General features: G+C 39.1%; 1 pseudogene; it reads right to left on the bottom strand.

Moving 5' to 3' along the window:
• Window positions 1-18,840: 18,840 nt before the first annotated feature.
• On the bottom strand, window positions 18,841-19,273 carry LOC101284881 (ubiquitin-conjugating enzyme E2 variant 1-like; annotated as a pseudogene).
• Between the last annotated feature and the right edge of the window lie 986 nt (window positions 19,274-20,259).

Genomic DNA, 20,259 nt, shown 5'->3' with positions numbered 1-20,259 from the left:
TTCCATTGTATATATGTACCACATCTTCTTTATGCATGCATCTGTCCATGTACACTTAGGTTGCTTCCATGTCCTGGCTATTGTAAATAGAGCTGCAATGAACATTATGGTACAGGACTTTTTTTTTTAAAAACTTTTTTATTGGAGTATAATTGCTTTAAAATGGTGTGTTAGTTTCTTCTTTATAACAAAGTGAATCAGTTATACATATACATATATCCCCATATCTCTTCTCTCTTGCATCTACCTCCCTCCCAACCTCCCTATCCCACCCTTCTAGCTGGTCACAAAGCACAGAGCTGATCTCCCTGTGCTATGCGACTGCTTCCCACTACCTGTCTATTTTACATTTGGTAGTGTTTTTATGTCCAGATATATACTACTACTCTCTCACTTTGTCACAGCTTACCCTTTACCCTCCCCATATCCTTAAGTCCATTCTCTAGTAGGTCTGTGTCTTTATTTTCATCTTGCCCCTAGGTTATTCATGACCATTTCTTTTTTTTTTTTTAGATTCCATATATATGTGTTAGCATACAGTATTTGTTTTTCTCTTTCTGACTTACTTCACTCTGTATGACAGACTCTAGGTCCATTCACCTCACTACAAATAACTCAATTTTGTTTCTCTTTATGGCTGAGTACTATTCCATTGTATATATGTGCCACATCTTTTTTATCCATTCAGCTGTCAATGGACACTTAGGTTGCTTCCATCTCCTGGCTATTGTAAACAGAGCTGCAATGAACATTATGGTACATGACTCTTTTTTTTTTTTTTTTCCTTTGTAAATAAGGTTTATTGTAATGTTCAAAATGGCAAAAAGCAAATCTAAATGTCCAACAATAGAGAAAATATTCAATTAAAGTCACTGAACATATATGGAGGGGGATATTTATTGACATAGAAAAATGTTTATATATTTTTTTTATGAAAGAAAAAGAATATTCATTTATTTTTAATGACTTATTAGAACAAATACCTATAGATATCATTATATATATGATATATAAATTAATTATACAATATATCATGTATTAATTATTAAAACATACTCTGGTAAATATTATATATTCAATATGAAACAGGAGGAAAGGGGGCAGGGCACAACCTTTAAAAGAATTACATAGCCCGAGGACACAACATAAACTGATTAGAACAAAATAGGTCCAAGATGGCGGACGAGTCTACTTCCACTAGACCTTGAGCCTCAGTATACACTCATTGTAACACATCAGCAAGCTAAGCGACACACCCACAGGTGCCACGACAGTTCCAAGGATGACCATAAAGGTCAAAAAGTGGGCGGTGGCTCAATTCCTAGAAATCCCCACCCCTTCCCCAAAATAGCTGGAATACTCCTCCCACTCATCAGCGTATGAAATTACTCACCCCTATAAAACTAACAACCCCATACCCTGGTGCTGCCCTCGCCTTCTTTTTTTTTTTTTTTTTTTTTTTTTTTATAGGTATACCTGGATTTAATTCTCACTTCTACCGCTTGGTAGCTGGATAGCCTTAGGCAAGTTTCATACCTCCCTGAAATTCACTTAATTCAGTCTGTAAAATGGCATAATAACTTATTATAGCATCCTTTTAGGAATTTTAAATCAGTTCTTGAAATAAAAGTACACAATATATAGACAAGTATGGATTCCTCAATAGATGTTTGACCTTTCATTTCTCCAGTATACCACCCGCATCAAATAAAGAAAAATACTTTTTAAAATTTACGAATATTTCATTGTTGTAAAGTTAAAGCCATAAAAATAATCAAATGGCCTACTATCATACTGTTAGAAGAAAAAAAAAAGGTGTTCATGAGAGTTCCATATTAGAATACAAGTTTTCCTTAGGCACCTGTTTATGTATGCTATTCTGCTCTTTGCAATAAATAATTAAATTTAAAAGACTTAATTCCTCACTTTTAAGACCTTATTAGTTTACAAATTACATATTGACCTATGCTAAATTTTATACCGACCCATGCTAATGAATTCAGTACAGAAAACAAAAAACACTGCACTCAAGCAAACTACATATATATATATATATATATATATATATATATATATATATATATAACTTATATGAGAATTGCTACTCCAGCTTTCTTTTGGTTTCCATTTGCATGAAATACCTTTTTCCATCCCCTTACTTTCAGTCTGTATGTGTCTCTTGGTCTGAAGTGGGTCTCTTGTAGACAGCAAATATATGGGTCTTGTTTTTGTATCCATTCAGCCAATCTGTGTCTTTTGGTGGGAGCATTTAGTCCATTTACATTTAAGGTAATTATCGATATGTGTGTTCCCATTCCCATTTTCTTAATTGTTTGGGGTTTGTTATTGTAGGTCTTTTCCTTCTTTTGTGTTTCTTGCCTAGAGAAGTTCCTTTAGCAGTTGTTGTAGAGCTGGTTTGGTGGTGCTGAACTCTCTCAGCTTTTGCTTGTCTGTAAAGGTTTTAATTTCTCCATCAAATCTGAATGAGATCCTTGCTGGGTAGAGTATTCTTGGTTGCAGGTTTTTCTCCTTCAACACTTTCAATATGTGCTGCCACTCCCTTCTGGCTTGCAGAGTTTCTGCTGAAAGATCAGCTGTTAACCTTATGGGGATTCCCTTGTATGTTATTTGTTGTTTTTCCCTTGCTGCTTTTAATATGTTTTCTTTGTATTTAATTTTTGACAGTTTGATTAATATGTGTCTTGGCGTATTTCTCCTTGGATTTATCCTGTATGGGACTCTCTGTGCTTCCTGGACTTGATTAACTATTTCCTTTCCCATATTAGGGAAGTTTTCAACTATAATCTCTTCAAATATTTTCTCAGTCCCTTTCTTTTTCTCTTCTTCTTCTGGAACCCCTATAATTCGAATGTTGGTGCGTTTAATGTTGTCCCAGAGGTCTCTGAGACTGTCCTCAGTTCTTTTCATTCTTTTTTCTTTATTCTGCTCTGCAGTAGTTATTTCCACTATTTTATCTTCCAGGTCACTTATCCGTTCTTCTGCCTCAGTTATTCTGCTATTGATCCCATCTAGAGTACTTTTAATTTCATTTATTGTGTTGTTCATCGTTGCCTGTTTCATCTTTAGTTCTTCTAGGTCCTTGTTAACTGATTCTTGCATTTTGTCCATTCTATTGTCCATTCTATCTCCAAGATTTCGGATCAACCTTACTATCATTATTCTGAATTCTTTTTCCGGTAGACTGCCTATTTCCTCTTCATTTGTTAGGTCTGGTGGGTTTTTATCTTGCTCCTTCATCTGCTGTGTGTTTTTCTGTCTTTTCATTTTGCTTATCTTACTGTGTTTGTGGTCTCCTTTTTTGCAGGCTGAAGGTTCGTAGTTCCTGTTGTTTTTTGTGTCTGTCCCCAGTGGCTAAGGTTGGTTCAGTGGGTTGTGTCGGCTTCCTGGTGGAGGGTACTAGTGCCTGTGTTCTGGTGGATGAGGCTGGATCTTGTCTTTCTGGTGGGCAGGTCCACGTCTGGTGGTGTGTTTTGGGGTGTCTGTAGACTTATTATGATTTTGGGCAGCCTCTCTGCTAATGGGTGGGGTTGTGTTCCTGTCTTGCTAGTTGTTTGGCATAGGATGTCCAGCACTGTAGCTTGCTGGTCGTTGAGTGAAGCTGGGTGCTGGCGTTGAGATGGAGATCTCTCGGAGATTTTTGCTGTTTGATATTATGTGCAGCTGGGAGGCCTCTTGTGGACCAGTGTCCTGAAGTTGGCTCTCCCACCTCAGAGGCACAGCACTGACTCCTGGCTGCAGCACCAAGAGCCTTTCATCCACAGGGCTCCTTAATTTGGGATGATTCGTTGACTATTCAGGTATTCCACAGATGCAGGGTATATCAAGTTGATTGTGGAGCTTTAATCCGCTGCTTCTGAGGCTGCTGGGAGAGATTTCCCTTTCTCTTCTTTGTTCTCACAGCTCCCAGGGGCTCAGCTTTGGATTTGGCCCCGCCTGTGCGTGTAGGTCGCCGGAGGGCGTCTGTTCTTTGCTCAGACAGGACGGGGTTAAAGGAGCCGCTGATTCGGAGGCTCTGGCTCACTCAGGCCGGGGGGTAGGGAGGGTCACGGAGTGTGGGGCGGGCCTGCAGCGGCAGAGGCCGGCGTGACGTTGCAGCCTGAGGCGCGCCGTGCGATCTCCCGGGCGAGTTGTCCCTGGATCCCGGGACCCTGGCAGTGGCGGGCTGCACAGGCTCCCCGGAAGGGCGTGTGGCTAGTGACCTGTGTTCGCACACAGGCCTCCTGGTGGCGGCAGCAGCGGCCTTAGCGTCTCATGTCTGTCTCTGGGCTCCGCACTTTTAGCCACGGCTCGCGCCCGTCCCTGGAGCTCTCTCAAGCAGCGTTCTTAATCCCCTCTCCTCGTGTACCAGGAAACAAAGAGGGACGTAAAAGTCTCTTGCCTCTTCGGCAGGTCCAGACTTTTCCCCGGACTCCCTCCCGGCTAGCCGCGGTGCACTAACGCCCTGCAGGCTGTGTTCACGCCGCCAACCTCAGTCCTCTCCCGGTGCTCCGACAAAAGCCGGAGCCTCAGCTCCCAGTCCCGCCCGCCCTGGCGGGCGAGCAGAAAAGCCTCTCGGCTGGTGAGTTCCGGTCGGCCCGATCCTCTGCGCTGGAATCTGTCCGCTTTGCCCTCCGCACCCCTGTTGCTGTGCTCTCCTCCGCGGCTCCCAAGCTCCCCCACTCCGCCTCCCGAAGTCTCCACCCGCGAAGGGGCTTCCTAGTGTGTGGACACTTTTCCTCCTTCACAGCTCTCTCCCGCTGGTGCAGGACCCGTCCCTATTCTTTTGTCTCTGTTTAGTTTTTTCTTTTGCCCTAACCAGGTACGTGGGGGGTTCCTTGCCTTTTGGGAGGTCTGAGGTCTTCTGCCAGCGTTCAGTAGGTGCTCCGTAGGAGTTGTTCCACGCGTAGATGTATTTCTGGTGTATCTGTGGGGAGGAAGGTGATCTCCGCGTCTTACTCTTCCGCCATCTTCCCGGAAGTCTCTGTCCTATATTTTAATTTGTCCTTATGATCAGTGATGCAGTGGGAAACGGAAACCTGCTAGTGTTGGAGGGTCTCCTGCAGAGGTGGGGGTGGCTGTGGTTCATGGCAGGGACAAGGACACTGGCAGCAGAAGTTCTAGAAAGTACTCCTTGGCATGAGCCCTCCCTGAGTCCATGACTCTTTTTGAATGATGGTTTTCTCAGGGTATATGCCCAGTAGTGGGATTGCTGGGTTGTATGGTAGTTTTATTTTTAGTTTTTTAAGGAACCTCCATACTGTTCTCCATAGTGGCTGCATCAATTTACATTCCCACCAACAGCGCAAAAGGGTTCGCTTTTCTCCACACACTCTCCAGCATTTATTGTTTGTAGATTTTTTTGATGATGGCCATTCTGACCGGTGTGATGTGATACTTCATTGTAGTTTTTTTTTTTTTTTGCAGTACACGGGCCTCTCACTGTTGTGGCCTCTCCCATTGCAGAGCACAGGCTCCGGACGCGCAGGCCCAGTGACCATGGATCATGGGCCCAGCCACTCTGTGGCATGTGGGATCTTCCCGGACCAGGGCATGAATCTGTGTCCCCTGCATCGGCAGGTGGACTCTTAACCACTGCACCACCAGGGAAGCCCTCTCATTGTAGTTTTGATTTGCATTCCTCTAATGATTAGTGATGTTGAGCATCCTTTCAAGTGTTTGTTGACAATCTGTATATCTTCTTTGGAGAAATGTCTATTTAGGTATTTTGCCCATTTTTGGGTTGGGTTGTTTGTCTTTTTGATATTGAGCTGCATAAGCTGCTTGTAAATTTTGGAGCTTAATACCTTGTCAGTTGCTTCATTTGCAAATATTTTCTCCCATTCTGAGGGTTGTCATTTCATCTTGTTTATGGTTTCCTTTGCTGTGCAAAAGCTTTGCAGTTTCATTAGGTCCCATTTGTTATTTTTATATCCATTTCTCTAGGAGGTGGGTCATAAATGCTCTAGCTGTGATTTATGTCATAGAGTGGTCTGCCTTTGTTTTCCTCTAAGAGTTTTATAGTGTCTGGCCTTACATTTAGGTCTTTAATCCATTTTAAGTTTATTTTTCTGTATGCTGTTAGGGAGTGTTCTAATTTCATTCTTTTACATGTAGCTGTCCAGTTTTCCCAGCACCACTTATTGAAGAGGCTGTCTTTTCTCCACTGTATATTCTTGCCTCCTTTGTTAAAGATAAGGTGACCATATGTGTGTGAGTTTATCTCTGGGCTTTCTATCCTGTTCCATTGATCTATAGTTCTGTTTTTGTGCCAGTACCATACTGTCTTGATTACTGTAGCTTTGTAGTATAGTCTGAAGTCAGGGAGCCTGATTCCTCCAGCTCCGTTTTTCTTTTTCAAGATTGCTTTGGCTATTCAGGCCCTCTTGTGTTTGCATACAAATTGTGAAATTTTTTGTTCATTGTGAAAAATGTCATTGGCAGTTTGATAGGGTTGCACTGAATCTGTAGATTGCTTTGGGTAGTAGAGTCATTTTCACAATGTTGATTCTTCCAGTCCAAGACATGGTATATCTCTCCATCTGTTTGTATCATCTTTAATTTGTTTCATCAGCGTGTTATAGTTTTCTGCATACAGGTCTTTTGTCTCCTTAAATAGGTTTATTCCTAGGTATTTTATTCTTTCTGTTGCAATGGTAAATGGAATTGTTTCCTTAATTTCTATTTCTGATCTTTCATGTTAGTGTATAGGAATGCAAGAGGTTTCTGTGCATTAATTTTGTACCCTGCTACTTTACCAAATTCGTTAATCAGTTCTAATTGTTTTCTGGTAGTATCTTTAGGATTCTTTATGTATAATATCATGTAATCTACAAACAGTGACAGCTTTACTTCTTCTTTTCCGATTTGGATTCCTTTTATTTCTTTTTGTTCTCTGATTGCCGTGGCTAAAACTTCCAGAACTATGTTGAATAATAGTGGTGAGAGTGGGAACCCTTGTCTTGTTCCTGATCTTAGAGGAAATGGTTTCAGTTTTTCACCAATGAGAATGATGTTGGCTGTGGGTTTGTCATATATGGCCTTTATTATATTGAGGTAAGTTCCCTCTATGCCTACTTTCTGGAAGGTTTTTTGTCATAAATGGATGTTGAATTTTCTCGAAAGCTTTTTCTGCATCTATTGAGATGATCATATAGTTTTTCTCCTTCAATTTGGTAATATGGTTTGTCACATTGATTGATTTGTGTATATTGAAGAATCCTTGCATTCCTGGGATAAACCCCACTTGATCATGTTGTATGATCCTTTTAATGTGCTGTTGGATTCTGTTTGAGAGTATTTTGTTGAGGATGTTTGCAACTATGTTCATCAGTGATTTTGGCCTGTAATTTTCATTTTTTGTGACATCTTTGTCTGGTTTTGGTATCAGGGTGATGGTGGCCTCATAGAATGAGTTTGGGAGTCTTCCTCCCTCTGCTATATTTTGGAAGTTTCAGAAGTATAGGTGTTAGCTCTTCTCTAAAAGTTTGATAGAATGCGCCTCTGACGCCGTCTGGTCCTGGGCTTTTGTTTGTTGGAAGATTTTTAATCACAGTCTCAATTTCAGTGCTTGTGATTTGTCTGTTTGTATTTTCTATTTCTTCCTGGTTCAGTCTCGGAATATTGTGCTTTTCTAAGAATTTGTCCATTTCTTCCAGGTTGTCCATTTTATTGGCGTATAGTTGCTTGTAGTAATCTCTCATGGTCCTTTGTATTTCTGCAGTGTCAGTTGTTACTTCTCCTTTTTCATTTCAAATTCTATTGATTTGAGTCTTCTCCCTTTTTTTCTTGATGAGTCTGGCTAATGGTTTATCAATTTTGTTTATCTTCTCAAAGAACCAGCTTTTAGTTTTATTGATCTTTGCTATCATTTCCTTCATATCTTTTTCATTTATTTCTGATCTGATCTTTATGATTTCTTTCCTTCTGCTAACTTTGGGTTTTTTTTGTTCTTCTTTCTCTAATTGCTTTAGGTGTAAGGTTAGTTTGTTTATTTGAGGTATTTCTTGTTTCTTGAGGTAGGATTGTATTGCTATAAACTTCCCTCTTAGAACTGCTTTTGCTGCCTCCCATAGGTTTGGGGTCGTCATATTTTCATTGTCATTTGTTTCTAGGTATTTTTGACTTCCTCTTTGATTTCTTCAGTGATCTCTTGCTTATTTAGTAGTGTATTGTTTGGCCTTCATGTGTTTGTATTTTTTACAGATTTTTTCCTGTAATTGATATCTAGTCTCATGGCACTGTGCTCAGAAAAGGTACTTGATACATTTTTAATTTTCTTAAATTTACCAGGGTTTGATATGTGACCCAAGATATGATCTATCCTGGAAAATATTCCGTGAGCAATTGAGAAGAAGGTGTATTCTGCTCTTTTTGTATGGAATGTCCTATACATATCAATTAAGTCCATCTTGCTTAATGTATCATTTAAAGCTTGTGTTTCTTTATTTATTTTCATTTTGGATGATATCTCCATTAGTGAAAGTGAGGTGTTAAAGTCCCCTACTATGATTTTGTTACTGTTGATTTCCCCTTTTATGGCTGTTAGCCTTTGTCTTATGTATTGAGGTGCTCCTAAGGTGTGCGCATAAATATTTACAATTGTTATATCTTCTTCTTGGTTTGAACCCTTGACCATTATGTAGTGTCCTCCTTTGTCTCTTGTAATCGTCTTTATATTAAAGTCTATTTTGTCTGATATGAGAATTGCTACTCCAGCTTCTTTTGATTTCCATTTGCATGGAATATCTTTTTCCATCCCCTCACTTTCAGTCTGTATGTGTCCCTAGGTATGAAGTGGGTCTCTTGCAGACAGCATATATACAGGTCTTGTTTTTGTATCCATTCAGCCAGTGTATGTGTTTTGGGTGGAGCAATTAATCCATTTACATTTAAGGTAGTTATTGATATGTATGTTCCTCTTACCATTTTCTTAATTGTTTTGGGTTTGTTATTTTAAGTCTTTTCCTTCTCTTGTGTTTCCTGCCTAGAGAAATTCCTTTAGCATTTGTTGTAAAGCTGGTTTGGTGGTGCTGAATTCTCTTAGATTTTGCTTGTCTGTAAAGGTTTTAATTTCTCCATGAAATTTGAATGAGATTCTTGCTGGGTAGAGTAATCTTGGGTGTAGGTTTTCCCCTTTCATCACTTTAAATATGTCCTGCCACTCCCTTCTGGCTTGCAGAGTTCCTGCTGAAAGACAGCTGTTAACCTTATGGGGATTCCCTTGTATGTTTTTCCCTTGCTGCTTTTAATATTTTTTCTTTGTATTTAATTTTTGATAGTTTGATTAATATGTGTCTTGGCATGTTTCTCCTTGGATTTATCCTGTATGGGACTCTCTGTGCTTCCTGGACTTGACTGACTATTTCCTTTCCCATAGTAAGGAATTTTTCGACTATAATCTCTTCAAGTACTTTCTCAGTCCATTTCTTTTTCTCTTCTTCTGGGAGCCCTATATTTCAAATGTTGGTGCATTTAATGCTGTCCCAGAGATCTCTGAGACTGTCCTCAATTCTTTTCATTCTTTTTTCTTTATTCTGTTATGCTGTAGTTATTTCCACTATTTTATCTTCCAGATTACTTATCCATTCTTCTGCGTCAGTTGTTCTACTGTTGATTCCTTCTAGAGAATTTTAAATTTCATTTATTTTGTTGTTCATCACTGTTTGTTTACTCTTTAGTTCTTCTAGGTCCTTGTTAAACGTTTCTTGTATTTTCTCCATTCTATTTCCAAGATTTTGGATTATCTTTACTATCATTACTCTGAATTCTTTCTCAGGTAGACTGCCTATTTCCTCTTCATTTGTTTGGTCTGGTGGGTTTTTACCTTGCTCCTTCATCTGCTGTGTGTTCCTCTGTCTTCTTATTTTGCTTAACTTACTATGTTTGGGGTCTCCTTTTCACAGGCTGCAGGTTCGTAGTTCCCATTGTTTTTGGTTTCTGTCCCCAGTGGCTACGGTTGGTTCAGTGTGTTGTGTAGGCTTCCTGGTAGAGGGGACTGGTGCCTGTGTTCTGGTGGATGAGGCTGGATCTTGTCTTTCTGGGGGCAGGACCCTGTCCGGTGGTGTGTTTTTGGGTGTCTGTGACCTTATTATGATTTTAGGCAGCCTATCTGCTAATGGGTGGGGTTGTGTTCCTGTATTGCTAGTTGTTTGGCATAGGGTGTCCAACATTGTAGCTTGCTGGTCATTGAGTGGAGCTGGGTCTTAGCGTTGAGATGGACATCTCTGGGAGAGCTTTTGCTGGGAGAGCTTTTGCTGTTTGATATTACGTGGAGCTGGGAGGTCTCTGGTGGACCAATATCCTGAAATCAGCTCTCCCACCTCAGAGGCACAGGTCTGACACCCAGCCGGAGCACCAAGACCTTGTCAGCCACATGGCTCTTCTTTTGGGCTTAGTGTAGTTTCATTTGCCTGTAGTGGCTGTGTGAAGAAGCCTCACACCTAACACACGGGATTAGTGTTCCCAGCGAAGAACTGCTGCGAGCAACATCACAATTTGGCGTGCAGCCCTGTGGAAGAGTGCTGCCCAGGACACCTCAATTCAAGATGGCCTGCATGGAATATCTTTTTCCATATCCTCACTTTCAGTCTGTATGTGTCCCTAGATCTGAAGTGGGTCTCTTGCAGACAGCATATATACGGGTCTTGTTTTTGAATCCATTCAGCCAGTCTCTGTCTTTTGGTTGGAGTATTCAATCCATTTACATTTAAGGTAGTTATGATATGTATGTTCTTATTGCAATTTTGTTAATTGTTTTGTGTTGGTAGGTCTTTTTTCTTCCCTTCCTCTTTTGTTTTCTTCTCTTGTGATTTTTTGTTTTCTTCTCTTGTGATTCTTCTCTTGTGATTTTCTTATCTTTACTGTTGTTTTTGGATTCCTTTGTGTGTGTGTGTGTGTGTGTGTGTGTGTGTGTGTAGCTATTGTAGATTTTTGGTTTGTGGTTACCATGAGGTTTTGATATAGCAGTCTGTGTGTGTATTTGTGTGTGTGTGTGTGTATATATATGTGTGTGTGTGTGTGTGTGTGTGTGTGTGTGTGTTAAGTTGCTGGTCTCTTAATTTCAAATTTATTTCAAATATCCTACGTTTATACTCTCTTCTTCTCATGATTGTTGGTTTTGATATCATATTTGTGTGTGGATGATTTCCTACCTTTACTGTATGTTTGCCTTTACTGGTGAGCTTTCTCATTCATAATTTTGTTGTTTCTAGTTGTGACCTTTTCTTTTCCGCTTAGAGAAGTTCCTTTAGCATTTGTTTTAAAGCTGGTCTGGTGGTGCTGAATTCTCTCAGCTTTTGCTTCTTTGTAAAGTTTTTGATTTCTTCATGGAATCTGAAGGAGAGCCTTGTTGGGTAGAGTATTCTTTTTTTTTAAACATTTTATTTTATATTGGAGTATAGTTGATTAACAATGTTGTGTTAATTTCAGGTGTACACCAAGGTGATTCAGTTATACAAACACATGTATGTATTCTTTTTTCAAAATATTTTCCCAGTTAGATTGTTACATAATATTGAGCAGAGTTCCCTGTGCTATACAATAAATCCTTTTTGGTTATCCATTTTAAACTAACGCATATATATGGAATCTAAAAAAAAAAAAAAATTGTACTGATGAACCTAGTTGCAGGACGGGAATAAAGAGGTAGACATAGAGAATGGACTTGATGTTATGAGGTGGGAGGGAGAGAATGGACTTGATGTTATGGGGTGGGAGGGTGAAGATGGGACAAAGTGAGAGTAGCATCAACATAGCTACACTACTGAATGTAAAATAGTTGACTGGTGGGAAGCAGCAGCATAGCACAGGGAGATCGGCTTGGTGTTTTGCGATGACCTAGAGGGGTGGGATAGGGAGAATGGTAGGGAGGCTCAAGAGGGAGGGGATATGGGCACATGTGTATGCATATGGCTGACTCATTTTGTTGTGTAACAGAAACTAACACGGTATTGCGAAGCAATTATACTCCAATAAAGGTCTATTAAAAACAAACAAACAAACAAACAAACAAATAAATAAAGCAGTGTGTACATGTCAATCTGAGACTTCCTAACTATCCCTCCGCCTCACATTTCCCCCCTGGTAACCATAAGTTCATTCTCTAAGTCTGTGAGTCTATTTCTATTTTGTAAATAAGTTCATTTGTATCATTTTTCTTAGGTTCTGCATATAAGTGATATCATACGATATTTCTCTTTCTCTGTTTGATGTACATCACTCAATATGACAATCTCTAGGTCCATCCATGTTGCTGCAAATGGCATTATTTCATTCTTTTTAATGGCTGAATAATATTCTATTGTATATATGTACCACATCTTCTTTATCCATTCTTCTGTTGATGGACATTTAGGTTGCTTCCATGTCCTAGCTATTGTAAACAGCACTGCAATGAACATTGTGGTGCATGTACCCTTTGAACCAAGTTTTTCTCTGGGTATATGCCTAGGAGTGGGATTGCAGGATCATATGGTAGCTCTATTTTTAGTTTCTTAAGGAACCTCCATACTGTTTTCCATAGTGGCTGCACCAATTTACATTCCCCCCAACAGTGTAGGAGGGTTCCCTTCTCTCCACACCCTCTCCAGCACTTATTATTTGTGGATTTTTTGATGATAGCCATTCTGACTGGTGTGAGGTGATATCTCATTGTAGTTTTGATTTGCATTTCTCTAATAATTAGTGATGTTGAACATCTTTTCATGAGCCTCTTGGCAATCTGTATGTCTTCTATGGAGAAATGTCTATTTAGGTCATCTGCCCATTTTTTGATTGGGTTGCTTGTTTTGATGATATTAAGTCACAAGATCTGTTTGTAAATTTTGGAGACTAATCCCTTGTAGGTCACATCATTTGCAAATATTTTCTCCCATTCTGTGGGTTGTCTCTTCATTTTGTTTATTGAGTCCTTTGCTGTGCAAAAGCTTTTGAGTTAATTAGGTCCCATTTCTTTATTTTTGTTTTTATTTCCATTACTCTGGGAGATGGATCAAAAAAGACATTGCTACAATTTATGTGAGAGAGGGTTCTGCCTATATTTTCCTCTAAGAGTTTTATAGTATCTGGTCTCACATTTAGGTCTTTAATCCATTTTGAATTTATATTTGTGTATTATGTTAAAGAATGTTCTAATTTCATTTTTTTACATGTAGCTGTCCAGTTTTTCCAGCACAATTTATTGAAGATACTGTCTTACCTCCATTGTATAGTCTTGCCTTCTTTGTCGTAGATCAATTGACCATAAGTGTGTGGGTTTATTTCTGGGCTTTCTATCTTTTTCCATTTATCTATGTTTCTATTTTTGTGCCAGTACCATACTTTTTTGATGACTATAGCTTTGTGGTATAGTCTGAAGCCAGGGAGCCTGATTCCTCCAGCTCCATTTTTCTTTCTCAAGATTGCTTTGCCTATTTGGGGTCTTTTGTGTCTACATACGAATTTTAAGATTTTTTGTTCTAGTTTTGTGAAAAATGCCAGTGGTAATTTGATAGGGACTGAATTGAATCTGTAGATTACCTTGGGTAATATAGCCATTTTGACGGTATTGATTCTTTCAATCCAAGAACATGGTATATCTCTCAATCTGTTTGTGTCGTCTTCAGTTTCTTTCATCAGCATCTTATAGTTTTCAGAGAACAGGTCTTTTGTGTCCTTAGGTAGGTTTATTCCTAGGTATTTTATTCTTTTTGATGTGATCGCAAATGGGATTGTTTCTTGAATTTATTTTTCGGATCTTTTGTTGTTAGTGTATAGAAATGCAACAGATTTCTGTGTATTAATTTTGTAACCTGCAACATTACCAAATTCACTGATGAGCTCTAGTAGTTTACTGGTAGCATCTTTAGGATTGTCTATGTATAGTATCATGTCATCTGCAAACAGTGACAATTTAACTTATTTTCCAATTTGGATTCCTTTTATTTGATTTTGTTCTCTGATATCCATAGCTAGGACTTCCAAAACTATGTTGAATAAAAGTGCGAGAGTGGACATCCTTGTCTTGTTCCTGATCTTAGAGGAAATGATTTTAGCTTTTCACCATTGAGTATGATGTTAGCTGTAGGTGTGTTGGATATGGCCTTTATCATGTTGAGGTACGTTCCCTCTATGCCCACTTTCTGAGGAGTTTTTATCATAAATTTGTGTTGAATTTTGTCAAAAGGTTTTTCTGCATCTATTGAGATGGTCATACGGTTTTTATTCTTCAGTTTGTTGATGTGGTGTATCACACCGATTGATTTGTGGATGTTGAAAATTCCTTGCATCCCTGGAATAAATCCCACTTGATCATGGTGTATGATCCTTTTAATGTGCTGCTGGATCCTGTTTGCTAGTATTTTGTTGAGGATTTTGGCTTCTATATTCATCAGTGATATTGGCCTATACTTTTCTTTTTTGTGGTATCTTTGTCTGGTTTTGGTATCAAGGTGATGGTGGCTTCATAGAATGAGTTTGGGAGTTTTCCTTCCTCTGCAATTTTTTGAAACAGTTTCAGAAGGATAGGTATTAGCTCTTGTCTAAATGTTTGATAGAATTTGCCCCTGCAGCCATCTGGTCCTGGACTTTTTTTTGTTGGGAGTTTTAAAATCACAGTTTCAAATTCAGTACTTGTGATTGGTCTGTTCATATTTTCTACTTCCTTCTGGTTCAGTCTTGGGAGATTGTACTTTTCTAAGAATTTGTCCATTTCTTCCAGGTTGTCTGTTTTATTGGCATACAGTTGCTTGTAATTGTCTCTTATGATCCTTTGTATTTCTGTGGTGTCTGTTGTAACTTCTCCTTTTTCATTTCTGATTTTATTGACTTGAGTCCTCTCTCTTTTTTTCTTGGTGAGTCTGGTTAAGGATTTATCAATTTTGTTTATCTTTTCAAAGAACAAGCTTTTGCTTTCATTGATCTTTGCTATTGTTTTCTTCATCTCTATTTCATTTATTTCTACTCTGATCTTTATAATTTATTTCCTTCTACTAACTTTAGGTTTTGTTTTTTCTTCTTTCTCTTGTTGCTTTACGTGGAAGCTTAGGTTGCTTACTTGAGAATTTTCTTGCTCCCTGAAGTAAGATTGTATTGCCACAAACTTCCTTCTTAGAAGTGATTTTGCTGCATCCCATAGACTTTGGATTGTTGTGCTTTTGTTTTCATTTGTCTCTAGGTAGTTTTTGATTTCTTCAGTGATCCATTGGTTGTTTAGTAACAGATTGTTTAGTCTCCATGTGTTTGTGTTTTTTACAGTTTTTTTTCCCTTGTAGTTGATTTCTAACCTCATAGCATTGTGGTCAGAAAAGATGCTTGATATGGTCACCTTATCTTTGATAAAGGAGGCAGGAATGTACAGTGGAGAAAGGACAGCCTCTTCAATAAATGGTGCTGGGAAAACTGGACAGGTACATGTAAAAGTATGAGGTTAGATCACTCCTTAACACCATACACAAAAATAAGCTCAAAATGGATTAAAGACCTAAATGTAAGGCCAGAAACTATCAAATTCTTAGAGGAAAACATAGGCAGAACACTCTATGACATAAATCACAGCAAGATCCTTTTTGACCCACCTCCTAGAGAAATGGAAATAAAAACAAAAATAAACAAATGGGACCTAATGAAACTGCAAAGCTTTTGCACAGCAAAGGAAACCATAAACAAGACCAAAAGACAAGCCTCAGATTGGGAGAAATATTTGCAAATGAAGCAACTGACAAAGGATTAATCTCCAAAATTTATAAGCAGCTCATGCAGCTCAATAACAAAAAAACAAACAACCCAATCCAAAAATGGGCAGAAGACCTAAATAGACATTTCTCCAAAGAAGATATACAGACTGCCAACAAACACATAAAAGAATGCTCAACATCATTAATCATTAGGGAAATGCAAATCAAAACTACAATGAGATATCATCTCGCACCAGTCAGAATGGCCATCATCAAAAAATCTAGAAACAATAAATGCTGGAGAGGGTGTGGAGAAAAGGGAACACTCTTGCACTGCTGGTGGGAGAACAGTATGGAGGTTCCTTAAAAAACTACAAATAGAACTACCATATGACTCAGCAATCCCACTACTGGGCAGGTACCCTGAGAAAACCATAATTCAAAAAGAGTCATGTACCACAATGTTCATTGCAGCTCTATTTACAATAGCCAGGAGATGGAAACAACCTAAGTGCCCATCATCGGATGAATGGATAAAGAGGATGTGGCACATATATACAATGGAATAGTATTCAGCCATAAAAAGAAATGATATTGAGCTATTTGTAATGAGGTGGATAGACCTAGAGACAGTCATACAGAGTGAAGTAAGTCAGAAAGAGAAAGACAAATACCGTATGCTAACACATATATATGGAATTTAAGAAAAAAAATGTCATGAAGAACCTAGGCGTAAGACAGGAATAAAGACACAGACCTACTGGAGAATGGACTTGAAGATATGGGGAGGGGGAAGGGTAAGCTGTGACAAAGCGAGAGAGAGGCATGGACATATATACACTACCAAACGTAAGGTAGATAGCTAGTGGGAAGCAGCCGCTTAGCACAGGGATATCAGCTCGGTGCTTTGTGACTGCGTGGAGGGGTGTGATAGGGAGGGTGGGAGGGAGGAAGATGCAAGAAGGAAGAGATATGGGAACATATGTATATGTATAACTGATTCACTTTGTTATAAAGCAGGAACTAACACACCATTGTAAAGCAATTATACCCCAATAAAGATGTTAAAAAAAAAAAAAAGAAAGAAAGGGAAAATATAAATTTCCAATCTAAAAAAGAAAGAAGAAAAGGTGCTTGGTATGATTTCAATTTTCTTAAGTTTACTGAGGCTTACTTTGTGGCCCAGCATGTGGTCAATCCTGGAGCATGTTCCCATGTGCACATGAGAAGAATATGTATTCTGCTGCTTTTGGATGGAATGCTCTATAAATGTCATTTGAGCCATCTGGTATATTGTGCCTTTTAAGCCCTGTGTTCCCTTATTGATTTTCTGCCTGGATGATATGTCCATTGATGTTAAGTGGGGTGATAAAAACTGCATCTATTATTGTGTTAATGTCTATTTCTCTCTTTATGGCTGTTAATATTTGCCTTATATATTGAGGTGTTCCTATGTTGGGTGCATATATATTTACAATTGTTATATCTTCTTCTTGGATTGATCCCTTGATCATTATGTAGAGTCTTTTTTGTCTCATAACAGTCTTTATTTTAAAGTCTGTTTTGTCTGATATGGGTATTGCCACTCCAGCTTTCTTTTGATCTCCATTTGCATGGAATACCTTTCTCCGTCCCCCCGCTTTCAGTCTGTATGTGTCCCTAGATCTGAAGTGGGTCTCCTGTAGACAGCATATATATGGATCTTGTTTTTGAATCCATTCAACCAGTCTATGTCTTTTATTTGGAGCTTTTAATCCATTTACATTTAAGGTAATTATCGATATGTAAGTTCCTATTTTCATTTTTTCCCTTTTTTCTTTAGAACACAGTGAATTGCTTTTATTTTGGTATGCATCCACATCTCAACATTTAGTGGTCCTGAACAGAAAAGTGGAAAAACACAGCAGTTTGCTAGGAATCTTGGGGATCTGCCATGCACACCGAGTTCTTTCTTAATCTCTGGTGAGGGCCATGAGAAGCAGCAGCACCAAAACCAAAGTATGCACTGAATTCAAGTTTCTTTTTATTCCAGTTCTCAGATTCCAAAGTAGATCCAAATGGATTGCAAGGATGACCAAATGAGAGCCTCCTTAAAATTTCTTCAATTCTTAAAAGCAAAAGCAATTATAGGAAAACCTTTCAGAGAGGTCACATGTGCTTACAGGTGTCTTCTGTGGCCTTTCTCCAAGTTTAATTACCAAGGACTTTGAGAGCTGGCAGGTCTGAGTAACACTGGTGGCTTGCTCTTTTTACCTTAGCAAAACCTGAGCTAAAAAAACACATCAGTTGATGATGACAGCAGAGGGTGGCAAGGCTGAGAACCCAATATTCATTTCCCAGGTGGGTGGAAAGTAAATAAATGTGGTTCCAAAACTAAATGAGGGAGGTCAGAGACTCTCTCCAACCTTACCTGATGGCTTCTGGCCAAAGCATGGAAGTGTCATGGAAAGTGTTGGGTGGTGCATGGGCAAAAAGTGACTTGAGGAGGTTAAAGGAAAAAGTGGGGGGAGAAGATTTGGGGAAAGCCCTGAATTCCTCACCAAAGGCCAATTTCAGAGGGGAGAAGTGGGGGTTACAATCTATGCTTCAGCCAAGGGTGGTAGTGGGGAGTGGGGAAAAGGATGATGGCTTGGAAGGAGAGCATCATTTAACACACTTAGAAAGAAACCAGGGATGCAGACAAACCACCCCCACACACCCAGGAGTAGTCCCACAGGCTGTGACATGAAACCTTCACATCTGCTCTAACTAGCCACTCCAAGATGGAGGGCTCTTGCAGGGAAGGAGGGAGGAAGAGGGAGGGAAAGGGGGAGAAGGCAGAGGCCCCAGGCCATGTAATCAGCAGCAAGGTGATTGTGTGATGTGTCTTTTCACATTTGAGTTAGATATGCCCCACCAGTTTTGATGGGAATCAATTTAAATATACTTTCTTGATCCCAGAAGTTCAACTATTTGGACAGTGGTTACACTTGACAGGTTGGTTTGTTATAGCACAACATATATTTTAAATGGGCAAAAATTTAGTACCATTTACAGTACCTTAAGATAAACTGCCTTTGAATGGGAGCTTCCTTTCCAGTACTTTGAGGTCTATAAGATGTATCTAGAAAATTTACTACTGTGGAGAATGAAGACTGCTTAAATCAAATGGGTGGGGGTACGGGAGGGCCTGTGGCTTCCTTTTTTTTGATTAATTGCTGTAACACTGTCCTTCAGGCAGCTGAGGGAGTTTCATATTTTATTTAGACATCATTAAGCACTGAAGCTGTTGCAGGAAAACTTTGATGTTCTATGAGTTCTGTCATTTTGTTAGCACTGATATGGCTCTTGGGTTCACCACTCCATTAGAATTATTAACTCCATTCATATTAGTTTTTGTTACAAATCTTACAAAGGTGGGTGCTTCTGGATATTTAGGTCCACATTCTATTTTAAGGCTGTATATTCGGTTTTCATAAATTGTTCTTGGAGTCCCAATTATCATCCCTGTCCATCTTGTCTTCATCATCTTCTAGACCCCAACTAACTGTGCCATCTCCTACTCCTTTCTGACCTTCTTTGAGCTCTTCCAACAGTCGGAAATTGTGAGGGACTTTTACTCCTGAGCCTGTGATGGCTGCCATCTTGCTTTGCTGTTGCTCCCTATTGCCATTTTCTTAATTGTTTTGGGTTTGTTTTTGTAGGTCTTTTTTCTTACCTTCCTCTCTTGCTCTCTTCTCTTGTGGTTTGATGACAATCTTTAGTGTGGTGTTTGGGTTGCTTTTTCTTTTTTGTGTGTATATGTGTTATAGTCTTTACGTTTGCTGTTCCTATGAGGTTTTGATATAGCAGTCTAGTCTATATATGTACAAGATTGTTTTACGTTTCTGGTCTCTTTTCCACCTAGAGAAGTCTTTAGCATTTACTGCAGAGCTGGTCTGGTGATGCTGAATTCTCTTAGCTTTTGCTTGTCTGTGAAGCTTTTGATTTCTCCATCAAATCTGAATGAGAGCCTTGCTGGGTAGAGTATTCTTGGTTGTAGCTTCTTCCCTTTTATCACTTAAATATATCATGACGCTCCCTTCTGGCCTGCAGAATTTCTGCTGAAAAATCAGCTGATAACCTTATGGGAGTTCCCTTGTATGTTATATGTCATTTTTCCCTTGTTGCTTTTAATATTTTTTGTTTGTCTTTAATTTTTGTCAGTTTGATTATTATGTGTCTCAGTGTGTTCCTCCTTGGGTTTATCCTGCCTGGGACTCTCTGTGCTCCCTGGACTTGTGTGACTGTTTCCTTTCCCATGTTAGGGAAGTTTTCAGCTATTACCTCTTCAAATATTTTCTCAGGTACTTTCTTTCTCTCTTCTCCTTCTGGGACCCCTAAAATATGAATTTTGGTGCAGTTAATGTTGTCCCAGAGGTCCCTTAAACTGTCCTCATTTCTTTTTTTCTTTTTTCTTTATTCTGTTCTGTGGCAGTGATTTCCACCAATCTGTCTTCCAGGTCACTTATCCATTCTTCTGCCTCATTTATTCTGCTATTGATTCCTTCTAGTGTATTCTTCATTTCAGCTATTGTATTGTTGAACTCTGTTTGTTTGTTCTTTAGATCTTCTACCTCTTTGTTGAACA

This window comes from Orcinus orca, chromosome 3, assembly GCF_937001465.1.
Source record: "Orcinus orca chromosome 3, mOrcOrc1.1, whole genome shotgun sequence".
In the NCBI taxonomy this organism is placed as follows: Eukaryota; Metazoa; Chordata; class Mammalia; order Artiodactyla; family Delphinidae; genus Orcinus; species Orcinus orca.
The sequence above is the reverse complement of the archived record's forward strand: the minus strand, read 5'-3'. Positions and strand labels throughout refer to the sequence as shown.